Source organism: Triticum urartu, chromosome 2 (genome assembly GCF_003073215.2).
Source record: "Triticum urartu cultivar G1812 chromosome 2, Tu2.1, whole genome shotgun sequence".
In the NCBI taxonomy this organism is placed as follows: domain Eukaryota; kingdom Viridiplantae; phylum Streptophyta; class Magnoliopsida; order Poales; family Poaceae; genus Triticum; species Triticum urartu.
Window position 1 is genome coordinate 723548264 of NC_053023.1, and position 14375 is coordinate 723562638.

Genomic DNA, 14375 nt, shown 5'->3' on the forward strand with positions numbered 1-14375 from the left:
GTTAATTCGGTTAAACCCTCTTATACGGAGGCCGAGAGTAAAGACCCTAGTATAGAAAATATCTATATAACCCCAATTATATGACCAACTGTATATTTTTTTACTTGATCTAGAAAAGTCTTTTCTAGATTTTCCTTTGTAAAAAGTTTATTAAATCTGTGGATTTTTATTGTGATTGGCGCCGTCTTTTGCTGTGACTGACCGGAAATTGTTACCAGCTGCGACGACGAGTATCGACGGCAAGGTGGCGAACATCGGCGGGCGGCTGGCGAGCTGGAGGCACACGTGCTATTGGAGAAAGGATAACGAGTGTCCGACCCAAATTTGGGCCGGCCAACCGGCGCCTATCACACCCGACCGAGCGATTTCCCTCGAAATGAAAATGGGCCGACCGAAGACACGGCCCTATATAAATTATGGACCGAGCGATTCCCTCGAAATGAAAATGGGCTGACCAAGACACGGCCCTATTGCCTACGCCGGGGTCCGAACCCAAGCTCCAAGACAAAACTGGACCCCCAAGTCCGCTCCAGCCCGAACGCTCCCCAAGACCCCCAACCCCCTCCCCAATTCCAAAAGCATTCTAATTCGTCTCCGCCTCCCCAAACCCCCTGCTGCGACGCGCACCTCAGGCGCACCCACTCCGGCGGCATGGTTGCCGTGTCGGCCATGCGCCACACCTCGTCGCCGTCGCCGTCGCCGTCGCCGACGCCGACGCCGCGCCTCTTCGCATCTCCGTCTCCCACCCACCGCCTCACCCACTCCGGCGGCGCCGTGTCGACCACGCGCCACGCCGCGTCGCCGTCGCGGACGCCGCGCCTCTTCGCCTCGTCCTCTCCGACCCACCGCCTCCTCCCGTCACCGTCCCTGACCCCGCGCCACCTCGGGTCGCCCTCGCGGACACCGCACCTCCTCGCGTCCCCTTCGCCGATTCCGCGCTTCGGACCTTCGCCGTCGCCGCTTCTGCCTCACCTGCTGCGCCTCCCCGCCCCCGTATCGCCGGTATGCTTTTTTCCCGCACCTCCTCTCGTCCCTTTGCATCCCGTACCATTCGTGAGATATGATGGCCCGTGGATCGCTAGGGATCACGGACCGGCGCCATCGCCTCCCACCGCCGCCTCCACGCACGTTGCGTTCCGCCACTGCAGGGCGCGGGGACCGACGACGTGCTGGAGGGAGATCCCGTACAGCCACTGATCCCCACCGTCAGGCCTGCGTGGTGGCGCTTGGTGTGCGCCCTCTCGACAGAGACCACCAAGCACCCCAGTTTACATGTGATTGTTTTGCTTGTGTTGTCTGCGTTGAAGAACAGCAACTTACAGTCCTTTGTTGAAGAGAAGGCAACCCGACTTAAGGTCCCTCCCAGGTTCGTGGCACGACTGCTGATTGGAGCTGCTGCTATCACATTCCTCTTTGATGTTGCCATGATGGGGAAGGACCTCAACGAGGTTTGCGCCTATCTTATGACGTATGCACAGGAGGTTAAGGAGGAGGAGTCAGCAAAGGCTCAGGTGACACATTTGCTTCAACTATGCACCTTTGTTTTCTTAGTGCATTTGTCCTCAACAGATATGAGATTCAGCATTTGTCTGTTTAATCTTGTGGTTGAATGTTTGATGTCTGCATACTTTCGCCAAAATGTAATCTGCTAGTTTTATTGCATAACAAGTATATTTTATTACCTTATTTTGCCATTCACTAACACATGGTTTCACAAATATTAAACTCTGTGTTCCTGCAATTGGAATAATCTATATTTCAAGCCATTTGCTTACATTTAACCACTGATTTGCATTTATTAGTCCTTTCAATGCAGTTAAATTTGATATGTATCGTGCTTGTGTATATATGATTCACATGCAACGCCAACGATTCGCTAAGCTGAAACTACTTTCTGAATTTCGAGTATGCTGGTACAGAAAATTGTCTGATTTACATGTACAACCTGAAACCTCAAATGCCATTTGTCCCCAGCAAAACAGTATTCACCCTATCCTATGAATTTGTATTTTATATGCCTTTTGAAGTGTTGTTTTTGGATCGGCTATATAGGTTTACTGTTTCTGGAAACTTAAAAAATATAGATGATTATATGTTCATGGACCGACATGTGGTTATTGTATGATGCTTGCAATTTCCAACTCGGTAGAGTGACACATGTGTCTTATGATGAGGATGTCTAAACATGTCTGACTTATAAACTGTCAGGCAGGACATCTGTTGAGTCTTAAGAGGTTTAATTAGAACTACTTGAAATTCCCTAGGGACTACATAATAAAAAGGATGAATGACAGAGATTTAGCTCCCTTTAGGAGCCCCTTCTATGTTTATTTCGTATGTTCAAATGTCGACCTTTGAAAGCATTCTTTCTATTTGACGCATTCTCTTAATTCCCCTGACAAACTAATTGGACGCCAATGTTCGTTGCAGCAAATGTAGATGATCCTGGTACAACATCCAAACTGTATCATAGAAGTGTTAGATGATACTTATTTTCCTCTCACTATGATAAACTTACCACAAAAACTTTTTTCCTGTGTCTTCCATGGTGACTCAAAGCTCACCCTCTGTTTGTGCTTGATGATTTGCTTATTTTCGCCATGGATTGTGTTGTTATTCTATTGTTTGGTTATAGTTTGTGTTTCATGTAATCTCATTTTCCCTTTTCAATCATTAGCAACACTGTCTTTTGTTTATTACCCCTTCATTTTTGTGATATCCATATGCTGCTGATTTTCGCTTTTGCATCTAAGCATTTAGTATGTATCTTAGGGAAGTTGTTAGTGTATTCATAAGTATACATCTGCTAATTGTTGCCATTGTATCCTTAGTCTACATTTGCTTTCTTTAAATCTGCATCTTCTGATTGCAGTTCAAGTTCATAGGTTCATGCATATCACCATGTTGTTTATTTTGTTCCCCCTTTGGTAACTTCGGTTTCTGTTGTATAATTGTTAAAATCTTGTTCATATAGTCATCCAATGCAGTGTAATTTTATTCATGTTTGTTTAACAGGTCAGAACGAAACATAGTATAAAAACAGTGGAATTGTATGTTGAGTAACACCAGGCCCTTTTTAATTTTTTACACCCTCCTTTTTGGTTTATTTGGTCTTTTTGTTATGATGTAACTTATCTCTATTGCATAGCCCATGGGGCATATATATATATATATTAGACATGACTTAGTTTTTGTTTTGTTTTGTTAGCCCCATTTTCATTGCTATTCATCATTGTTTTAGATTATGAGGTGCATGAAAAGGTACCTGACCAATGCATATAGCTGTTCCTGCTCATTTATTGGCCACACATGCATGCACTCCAGTTAATGTAGATTAAAGCACCGGCAAACAATATTTTCTGAGGAAAACGAGTGTACTAATTGGACAGTTTTGCAACCTACGGAATTTGTTCCACTACTCACCATCTAACTTATCTTTGTTTTGTATGTCTATGCAATAGTTTTCATTCTGAATGCTATTTTTGTTGCTGATGCTATATGTTCTGATCACAGTTTGAACTCTCCTTTGTTATTTTTGTCTCAAACAACCACCCAGATCCAGGATAGTCAAGCGGGCATTACCAATGTTGAGGAGTGACTACACAACTGATCGGAATAGGTTTGTGACTGATATTCATTAATTACCTATTCTTTCTGAGCTTTGTTTTGAGCGGATTTGCGAATGTTAATGATTTACATATGTAGTAGTTGTCTTTTTAGTGCAAACTCTGTAGTTATTGATCATAAATCTGAAATATCCGGATGGCTTCTGTTATTATTTTAGTTTCATGTATGATGCATGATTCACATATTAAATTTCCATCGGATGACAAATATATTTATGAATAACATCAACATTATTTTACTACCCTTCCTTGTAACTAGACAAGTTTAGGGACATCGATCTTATATGACTGACACGAACATTGTGTTAATTGACACAATAAATTCAGCTGTAATTTATTGCCCCTTGTTGTACATATTGAATCGGAGAACTGCAATTTGTTTCTGAAAGCATAATAGGATAATTGCTTACTGTCATAGCCTGAGAGTTTTTATCAATTTCATTCGCAGTTTCTCAATATCCTTCTTTCCTTGTCTTACTGATGTGCCTTTTGCAGGCAATTTCAAGGTTTGGAGGCTCTGAACCATGGATATATGACCCAGTTTTAGCAATTACAGTATGAATGGTCTTGTCATCACGGTTGTATGCATACGTAGAGTACATGAGATTAGATGTCCTTTCACAGCGATCGCTTTGAAAAACGTTAAGAGTCTGCGCAGTTTTGTAGTAATTGGCTATAACAGAAGGCAAATAGGACAGGTGTTTGAGAATTTAATAGTCACGGAATAGGGGGGAATGGATAAGGACAAGCTTAAACTGTAGAAGCATCTTTCTCTAATCAAGTGGCTTGAGATGCCCTGATGCTTTCTGTCTTTCTTTCACTTGTTTTGGTAGAGTTTACCTTTGCTCTTACTTGGCCTTTTGGTTAATCTGGGGCAGATGCTGCTACATTGGTCCCAACATGCAGTTGTGCTGTTTTTGTTTTTCTGTAGGGATAATTCTCTTTACTTCCTGCTTTTCCTTATTAGTCATAATGTCCTGTTTTCTTGAACTTCATGGTGTGCTTTGGTTTACAATTCTTTGAAGGAGTTCGATGGTACATGAACAAAGAACTGAAAGAAGTACTGTTATGATATGATAGAATGACTTCTTTTTAATTCAGCCACAACCAAATTACCTGACCATTTAGTATGCTTCGCGGTGTGTCTTTGGAATAATGGTTTGTTGGGTTCATGGTCTTGGGTTATTTGTCCTTTTATTTTTTGTGGTCAAACAAGAAATTTGTATTAGGTGTGCTTTTAGTGATCGACTAGGGTTCTACTAGCTTTCAACATTTGTCCTTGGAATGGACAAATGCAATCAACTCATGTTAGCGAACTCATGACCGATATCGCAGTGACTGCCTTGCCCCCGTTGAGAGTCAGCCGAGAGAAGAGACCGGCCTGATCCCGGATCTCCTCCGCCGGCGCGGCTGGCTAGAGCAGAGCTGAGAAAGGAGCACGGGAGAGCTTTGTGTATAGTAGTTTTAGGTTCAGGTCTTCCTGTATGGTTGTTGGCGCGATGCCGGTCTGGAGCTCGCCGCCTGCGCAACCAAGCTGCGCGTGGTTACCTACAGCGGAGGCTCTATTCACCTTGCTGCTCCATGGCGGAGAAACAAGTGTTGGCCATGCCGCTGGAGTCTCCCTAAACAAGTGCTGAGTCCCTTTTCTTGCAGGACGTCTTTGCTCTTCTTCTCCTGTTCCGGTGGTCACCATGGAGGTGGAGGAGTTGAGAAGAAGAGGTTTGTTGCATGTGAGCGATTGGGTAGCGGTTCATTCTCATCGGCCTTTACGACAGAGCTACGGCGCCGGCCATGGCCTTGCCGTCCTGTGGAGGACAAGCAAGTGGTTCTTGGCTGCTGGTGTCTGAAGCCTCGCCGGTGACCATTACGGCCGAAGGGCGGACCCGAAGAATTCTGGCACCTGAAATCTGGCGCCTGCTCAACTTCTTCCTCCTGGTTTCGATGCCTTATGGGAGGAAGTGTAGTTTTTGCTTGGAGTCCATCCATCCTACCGGCTTCTCCTGGAGTTGGCTATGGTGTGGTTGCGTCCCCGGCGGCGGCCGGAAGCGTATTCAATAGAGGACTACGATTTGGACCTGATTGCTTTTCTTATCCTCAGTGTAAGGTCTTTTGTGTAAAATTATGGGACTTGGTTGTTATTTTCTTTCTTTGGAGCCCTCTATGGAGCTTTGTACTGTCACAGATAATTAATGAGAAGCTCTCTGGGTCAAAAAATAGGCACCTCAACATTACTAGTTTCCTTTGCGTTTTTCTTCCCTTTTTGTGCGGAATTTCTTTTGCATCTCATATTGCCAAAAGAAAAGGTTCAATACAATCAGGATTTGATTCACCGCCATCATTGAAATCGCATCGGAAAGGAAACTTCAGCATTCCAGAACTCTGGCTGCCAACTTACATGACACGCACGTCAACCACTAGGACAACTTCAGTTTGTTGTTTATGGCAGGTAACAACGCTATTTGACCCTTCTATTAGTACAAACATTAAGCATATAGTAGTATTATACACCAGCTATAAATTATTTGATAAAGAAAACATAAATATAAAATAGTATTCACAAAAACCACGAATTGAAAGAAATCAAAGTTTTGAAAAAAAAGGTTTGTACCAACTGAAAAAAGTTTGTAAAAATGGAAAAAGGTTTATAAAATTGAAAAAACTAGAATTCGAAAAAAGTTCATTGAACTTTAGAAAGTTCAACGATCTTGACAAAAAGTTCATTTGATTTCAAATAAGTTTCATGAAAAAATTTCATCGAATTAGAAAAGAGGTTCACGAATTTGAATAAAGTTCATCGACTTCAAAAAAAAGTGCAACAAGTTCAAAAAAGTTCATCGATTTCCAAAAAAGTTCATCGAATTAGAAAAAAAGTTCACGAATTTTAATAAAGTTCATCGACTTTGAAAAAATATTCAACAAGTTCAAAAAAAGTTCATCAAATTTGAAAAAAGTTCCTAGATTTTTGAAAAAAGTTCATCGAATCTGAAAAAAAAAGTTCATCAATTTTTTTAAAAATCAACAATTTTGAGAAAAAGTTCATAGATTTTGAAAAAATCTCATCAAATTTGAAAAAAATCATCAATTGAGAAAAAAGGTTCACGGATTTTTGTAAAAAACACGCACTAAAATAAAAACAAAAAAATGATGAGAAAAAGAAAAAGAAAAGGAATGATTCGAACTACAGAACGAAATAAATTAAAGAAAAAAAAACAAACAATCTGAACACCAACGGGGTGATGATGGTCTGGTGGTTAGAGCCGAGCGCTCGCGACAGAGGTGTCGCAGGGTCGATCCCCAGTCCGCGCGTGTTTTCGGTGTTTCTGATATTGGAAAAAAGGGGATGGGCCGGCCCAGTTCGGACTGCTTCAGGCTCCGCTGGGCCAGCCCAACGACATGTTTTCTGTTTTGAAACTCCCTTGATCGGCGCACTTCCTATTTGGCGCTTCAGGCGAATCGAACCGGCGATCTCATTGTTGAGAACGAACGTCACTAACCACAACGCCAACCTGCCGCTGGTGCATGCTGACCTCCTTTCTTTTTTTCCCTAAAAAGAGACTCATTTCTTCTTTTTATACGTACAAGAAATGTCTCCTATGTTTAGTGCTTTTTCCCTTTTCTTTTTTTGTTTCCTGTTTCTTTTTTCTTTTCTTAAATGCTGAACCTTTTCCAAATGGATGATATATTCTTCCAAATTTGTTCAACTTTTTTCAAATTTGAGGTACTTTATTTTAAGAATCAGTGAATTTTTTTCAAATTTGATGAACCTTTTCCAATTTGATGTTTTTTCAAATTCGATGAACATTTTCCGGATTTGATGTTTTTTTTTTCAAAATCGATGAACTTTTTCTAAAATTCAATGAACTTTTTCTTATTTTTGTGAACTTTTTTCAAAATTGATGTAGTTTTTTTCTAATTGGTGAACTTTTGATGAACTTCTTTCAATTTTTTGTGAACTATTTTTCAAAGTTGAGAATACAGCAACGTTTTTTTTTGCATGTTCATTTCCAAAATCTGTGAAGTTTCATTTTTTTAAAGGAAAATCATGTATGAGCGGATGTAATAATTCTTAAAGTGTTACCGCTGGATTGAGTCACTTGCAACGACACGCCCAGTCGTTAGCCAAACACGGTAATGTAGGGCCCGAGTTTGATTGGTCGCGGGAGCAAAAAATTTTTGGGGTGCGCTTTCGTGGGCGGACCCACTTGGCACTGTAGTGAGCGCCGGTTTTGTTTTGGGCGCTTAAAGAGCTATTGGTCGGCAACTCAGGCCCTGTTTGGTTTCAAATAAGTCATCAACTTATAAATCGAAAAGTAAAAAAAAGTGACTTATTTTACCAAACAGACCCAACTTATAAGTCACCCTAACTTATAAGTCATAAGTTGCTCCACCCCAACTTAAAACTTATAAGTCACCCCCTTCTACATGGATCTCACCATTTTTACATAAAAAAAACAAGATGAGAAGATGTGGTCAGATGACTTATAAGTCAGGTGACTACCAAACAGGCGTGACTTATAAGTCACTAGTTTTAAGTCATCTGACTTATAAGTCATCTGACTTATTGGAACCAAACAGGCCCTCAATTCGGACATGTTTCCCCCCGCAAACCAAGACAAAGTAGAGGACTTTGCAGACCACTGACACGTCCACGCCTAACTAATCTAGCCCATCAAAAACCCTCCCCCTCGCCCGCGTGCTTTCCTGTCGGGCGCTAGCTGCCCACATTCATGTCATTGTAGAGCGGCGGCTCCGCATTGACGCCAACTCAGAGCGGACTCGACCTCTCATTAGCGTCGGTATTGAATCGGCGCTGGCTGAGAACGCCGCCCGTGCCGCGTCCCCGGTGTTCGTGTCTGTTCAGTGCCGAAGAGATGATTACTGGACGGGACGAGACATATATCTATCACGCCCGTTCAATGCCCACCTATCCGTATGACACCATTAAGCAGGCTCGTCGATCGAGGAACCAACTCTAGCACCGTGCATTGACGCACCCGGACGCTTAGCCTCATTGGAATCCACTATTTTAAGGCGGTCATGCCCGATTGCCCGGCTAACCCCACACCACAACACATTCGCTCCACATTCTCCTCCCTTGCACCACATCCGTCATGACCGCAAGCTCTAGCACTATGTGGGAGAACCTATCATCGGAGCAGAAGCACGAGGTGGCCGCCCTTACAGCCGCCTGGCGGATCGAGCACGGCATGTTGGCTAGCTCGCACGAGGTCTGCGACGACGACCCTATGATGGTGATGGGCTCCGACGACGACACACTCTAGACCACGCGCATGTGCATGTCAGCTTCACCATGGAACAAGCGCAGGCACACTTCGACGACGCCATGGCGGAGGAGGAGGAGCCTGCGCCGGACCCTATGTCGGCGTTCCGGCAGGCGCATGAGGAGCAACGGTACAACTAGTTCGTCCTCAAGCAACACTGGCTGGCACATGTCCAAAACTATGGCGAGCGCGCAAACGAGGAGGCCGTGGCCGCCATGGTCGCAGTGAACCCAAACTTCCTTGTAGAGCAGCGGGTGCTCTACGAGGCCGCACGTGCTCAAGGCGCCACTCACACTGCAGAGGCGGCGCTGCCACACACGCGCTAGCGGCACAGGTGGTCGAGGATGAGAACACTGCCAGCTGCGCGTCCTATGCACCGCCGTCCAACTTTCGTGGGGGCATGTGGCAGGTGGACAATGACGAACCATACACGTCCACCATCGACCTCGCGTCCACTGACACCGGCGACGGATAGGTCACAAACTCCTCCAAGGATGTGTAGGGCATGGGAGGCGGCAAGGCATTGTGTCCCATGTGGTCCGGCACGTCTCCCATGTTCTACTCTTCCTTGCCGGAGACCGCACCTTCACTTCACGAGTCTTGAACCTCGCCAATGGAGACGGTAGATGCAGAACATGATCGTCGATGCGGAATACAAAGGAAGTGGACGATAGACGCTGCCGTAAGACAGTTTCGACCACTTTTTATTAATGAAAAATGTCCGAATGTAATGAATGTGCTCTGGTTTTATATGAAAATCAGCAGGTTTTACATGAATTTTGTCCAGTCTGTTGAAATACGGTTTGACTTGTTTGCGGATAGCATTGGATAGTCAGCTCTCACATCTATGTCCAGGGACATGTCCCCTATCCGCGGACGAATGCAGAAGGAATTTTGAGGTCAGCGTTAAAGATGCCCTAATACACCGTGTACCCATTAAACCTACCAAACTATGCTAGCCTATACCCTAGTCCAGACCCAAATAGAGTAATGAACATGGCCACTAGAAGACAAATGAGCACGAGAGTGGCGTTTTGGCCCTCGAGCAATAGACAACCCGTTAGAACAAATACAGTAGTGAGCTTATAGCCCGCTTATATAACACTTTTGCCTATGTGGAAAAGATGCGAACAAGTAAAAGAGTAGACTTTTATGTATGAGCCTAGCTATATTCGTATTTCTAAGCAAATACAATTAATGCGTGGAAAGAGAAAAAGAAAAATACAAACAAATACTAATGTTACAGACAACTTTATAGCCCACACTATTGTATGCGAGAGTATAAATGATGATTATATATAACATGACAGTTTTATATAGCCAGTTGTTGGCTATACTATTTTTTTCGGGGAAAAAGAGGAATTCATTAATTAAGTGGCACTCATGTCTGCATTACATAGGTCCGGAACCTCGTCCGGCCCAGAATGAAGCCACACCGCAGTGCGCTTCTTTATTCGACTAAAGTTCGTTAAAAAATGACTAACAGTGTTTTGTTCACGCCTCACAAGCTTAACTAAGAATTCACCATGTTCCCGAAGACGCGAAGTAATCTCACGGATCAACATCATATGCTCCGATCGGTCGCCAATACCTCCTTCAATTAGTTTTACCACTTCTGCGCAGTCCGTTTGAATCACAAAAGGCAGCTTAGACCACTGGGTAGCCAGGAAGATGCCTTCTGAACATGCAGCAAGTTCAGATTCTAGTGGTGATGTACACTGCCTTAACTCATGGCAAAACGAAAAAATAATGTCTCCATGTTCATCCCGGAGGACTATGCCAGATCCTGTAGTTCCGTCCTTGGCAGAAAAGGATCCGTCGATGTTGAGCGCAGCCCAGCCGGCCGCGGTGCCTCCCATTCAAGTGCTGATGGCTTCTCACGCTCAACATGTGATAACAATTTCCTGCTGTACAAAGGCGCAGCCATCATTTTTCCTTTGATGTGATCTCTATGAGGGTACGCCTGGATTGCTAGCAATGAGTTGATCCCGAGCATCAACATGGGAGGCGAAATCCTCGCAGAAGCTAATATTGTGGGAATACTGCAGTGAATACGCCATGCGTTGCTGGGCTATGAACATGACTAGAGGTTGGGGCGCGCCTCCTGGGCGTACCGGTGCGTACTTGTCTAGCTTACTCAGTTGTGAACGTTCTTATTTTGATGTAGATAAGCACAGGCAGGTACAGATGCTGAAGAAGAAAGTGCACTTAAGATAAATAGATCACTGTGTATATATACATAGGAAGCAGAGCAAGGGAGGATATCTATATTAACAGGTAGATCATTATATGAGCGGCAAAACCAAACAAGCACGGACCGTGAAACAACGCAATTCGCACGGACACTCTGCTGCGTCGCCGGGTAACAGAACGTTGACGCGCAGCAGGATCAGTCGAGCTCATATTGTGAGCACCTAACAATAATACTAACGAACTAAATCCTGTTTCCTTGCAGTAATACGAAGATGAAGATGTGAAAAGAAGAACGAGAATACAAATTGCACTGTAATTATTACAGATTTGTACCTGAAGTCCAAACACGAGCTGCCTGGGATAGCCAATCACCAACCAGAAACAATAACCGTGATCTCTGTGGAAAGCAACATAGGCTTAGGTCGCGGAGCATAAGCACAAACAGGCAACGGGCATGGACCCATGGAGAAAGCAGAGGAATGGAACTGAACTGAAAAAGCATTGATGCATGGCTAAGGAGAGAGGAAACGCACCTGAACAGCGAAGGAAAATGGTTCTCGAGGACAAAAGGAGGCGCGCAACGGCGTGCCCCAGCTCAGATTTGTAAACATTGATGGAATTGTATGACGATTTGTGGCATGATAGAACTGAATGGGATTTTTACCTAACCTATGTTACATAGAACTTAATTGTTGAATGCAGGAACGACAGCGGTGCCACTCAGAATGACTGCACAAGGAACCTACTTTTATTAGAAGAGCAGAATGGCACAGTTAGTGTTTTTTTCAGAAAAGGAGGATGCACCCCCGACCTCTGCATCTGGACGATGTATACGGCCACTGTATTAATTATTAAGCACAAAAAACCTTACAAAGTAGTACATCAATAAGCCTGAAACCACCATCTAGAGGCAGGACGCCGCCGCCGCCCAATTCAGAGTGAATTTTGGACTTTCGTCTGGGAGGGGTTCGGGGGTGGATAGGGGGGACCCCGGCTTCGCCTCCAGGAAGGGTAACGGTGTCAAGTGACGTCGCCGATGCCGGGCCGAACACGCCGACCAAAGTTTGTTTCCTCGGTCCTCATCCTATGCCACCAAACCTCCGTGTACTCCGGATCCGTCAAGCCAAGATCCGAAACCCGCGAAGATGAAAGAGCCATGGGGCTCAACCCACCAGAAAGGAGGATCGAGAAGAACTCCTTGTATCCGACGTGGCCAGCGACGATCATCACCACCCCGCGGCGGCCGACGGAGTCCGAAGAAAGGATCCATATGGATCCGATCTGGATCCGGCGGCACCCGCGACCACCGGCTAGGCCAACGCAGCCACCACCTCACGACACGCAGGTCACCACCGCTGCGCCGCGCACGACACCGATGGGAGACCTGCCCGCCGCGCCGCCGGACCCCACATTCGCCCGGCGTTCCTCTGGATCCCGCTGTCTCGCGCCAGCCAAGACGGAGAGGATGAGGAGAAGCCCCGCCGCCGCCCAGCCGGCCAGGCTTCGCCAGGCGACGCTATGGACGGCAGACAAAGACGTTCATGAATTTGAATGTTTGAGCCCACCAGCGATCTATATCCATAACAATACATGGTTATACAATTGGAACGCCATGAAAAATACTCCCTCCGTTTCTAAATATTTGTCTCTCTAGAGGTTTCAACAAGTGACTACATACGGAGTAAAATGAGTCAATCTACACTCTAAAATATGTCTAGATACATCCATATGTGGTAACCATTTGAAATCTCTAGAAAGACAAATATTTAGGAACGGAGGTAGTATTTGTAATGGTGTGGACAATCCATCAAGGTGTTGCGGTGTGTTTGTAGTACAATCATAGGCACACAGAATATATGTACTGCATGCAACAGTGTGTTGAGTCAGAATCAAATAGTAAGGGCAATGCTTTGTAATTCATATATGTATTTCACTGCTTAGCGAGAAGCATAACATAAGTTTAAGTCTTACAGGTTGGTAGTATATACACCATATGCTCAGTAATTCTGCTTAAGCCAACACATGGCGTGAAAGGGAAAAGCAAGGAGCTTAATATCATATCTTACAAGCTTCTACTATATACAATAGATGCACAGTGAGCCTGCATACGCCAAGAGAGTGCGCTAATGGGAAAAGCAGCTCGCTGAACATTAGCTTCACATGGTCTAATAGTGATAAGTTCGGGTGCGCCAGTACTTTGGCGGGTCATTCAAATATTACATAATATAAGGGAGTTTCATTGGCACAAATGGTTGATATTGAAAGTCAAAGAACACATGAGACGGATTATCAGAGGCTCTTGCGATCAACCATATGTAGTGCAGTGAGTAGACCTGCATATCAATGTGCAATTGAAACTGTAACACTGATTTCAGATCGATACGCTGATTAAGCAATGCAACTGTGTTCGTTGTGAATTACCTTTGTCTGTGCTTACTTTCCTTTTGTCCCACCACCACCTTTCTTGCGGTTTCCACCGTTTGCAGGCTTGGAGAGTCCAGATCCAGTGGGAATGTCAGCACTTGCTTTGCTGTTTATGGCATAATAAAATAAGTCTCACATGATTTATGCAATGAAAAAAATTGTTAGGTGTAGGCCTGCATACTTTTTCTTAATAATGACACCATCGTCACCCATAGTTTCAGATTCAGAGGGGAGATCAGCATCTATGTTTCTGTTTATAGAGGTCAAATACATTGTCAGTGATTTAGGCGAAATATGGGCAAGCAAATAGAGTAGGCGGTACCGTTTCTCATGGTTAGCACCATGCTCAGCGGTAAACATTGTTTGTTTTTGCGGTTCAGTGCTCAAATCCTCGTTGTCATGTTGAGTTCTGTAGGTTATAATTTGCAAACAGGTGAATGTCTAGATCGTGAGGTCCAATAATGTAAGCACAATGCGTCATGAAATGTGGAACGAATGGTTCTCAAATTTATAAAAATAATCATGTGGTTATGGGACTGTCAAATGAGATATGTTCAGCAAAGGAGCATGTTCTTTGGACAGTAATGGAAGTTGAGCATACTACTGTTAGATGTGTATAGTCTCTTCTCAGTATATCCCCATTGTATAAGGGGTTTACACTGCACTTTACCACATATGTATATCACACATGTATATGTATTGGTCTTTGGCCTCAGTAATTGGAGTTGCCCATTCTTAACATGGTATCAGATGCTTAGGTTCCTCTTCCGCTCCTGCACGCTCGCAGCTCCATGCCTCACTCCCCCGTCGTCGGCCTTCCTCTACCTCACCGGCCGTCCTCTGCTCCGAC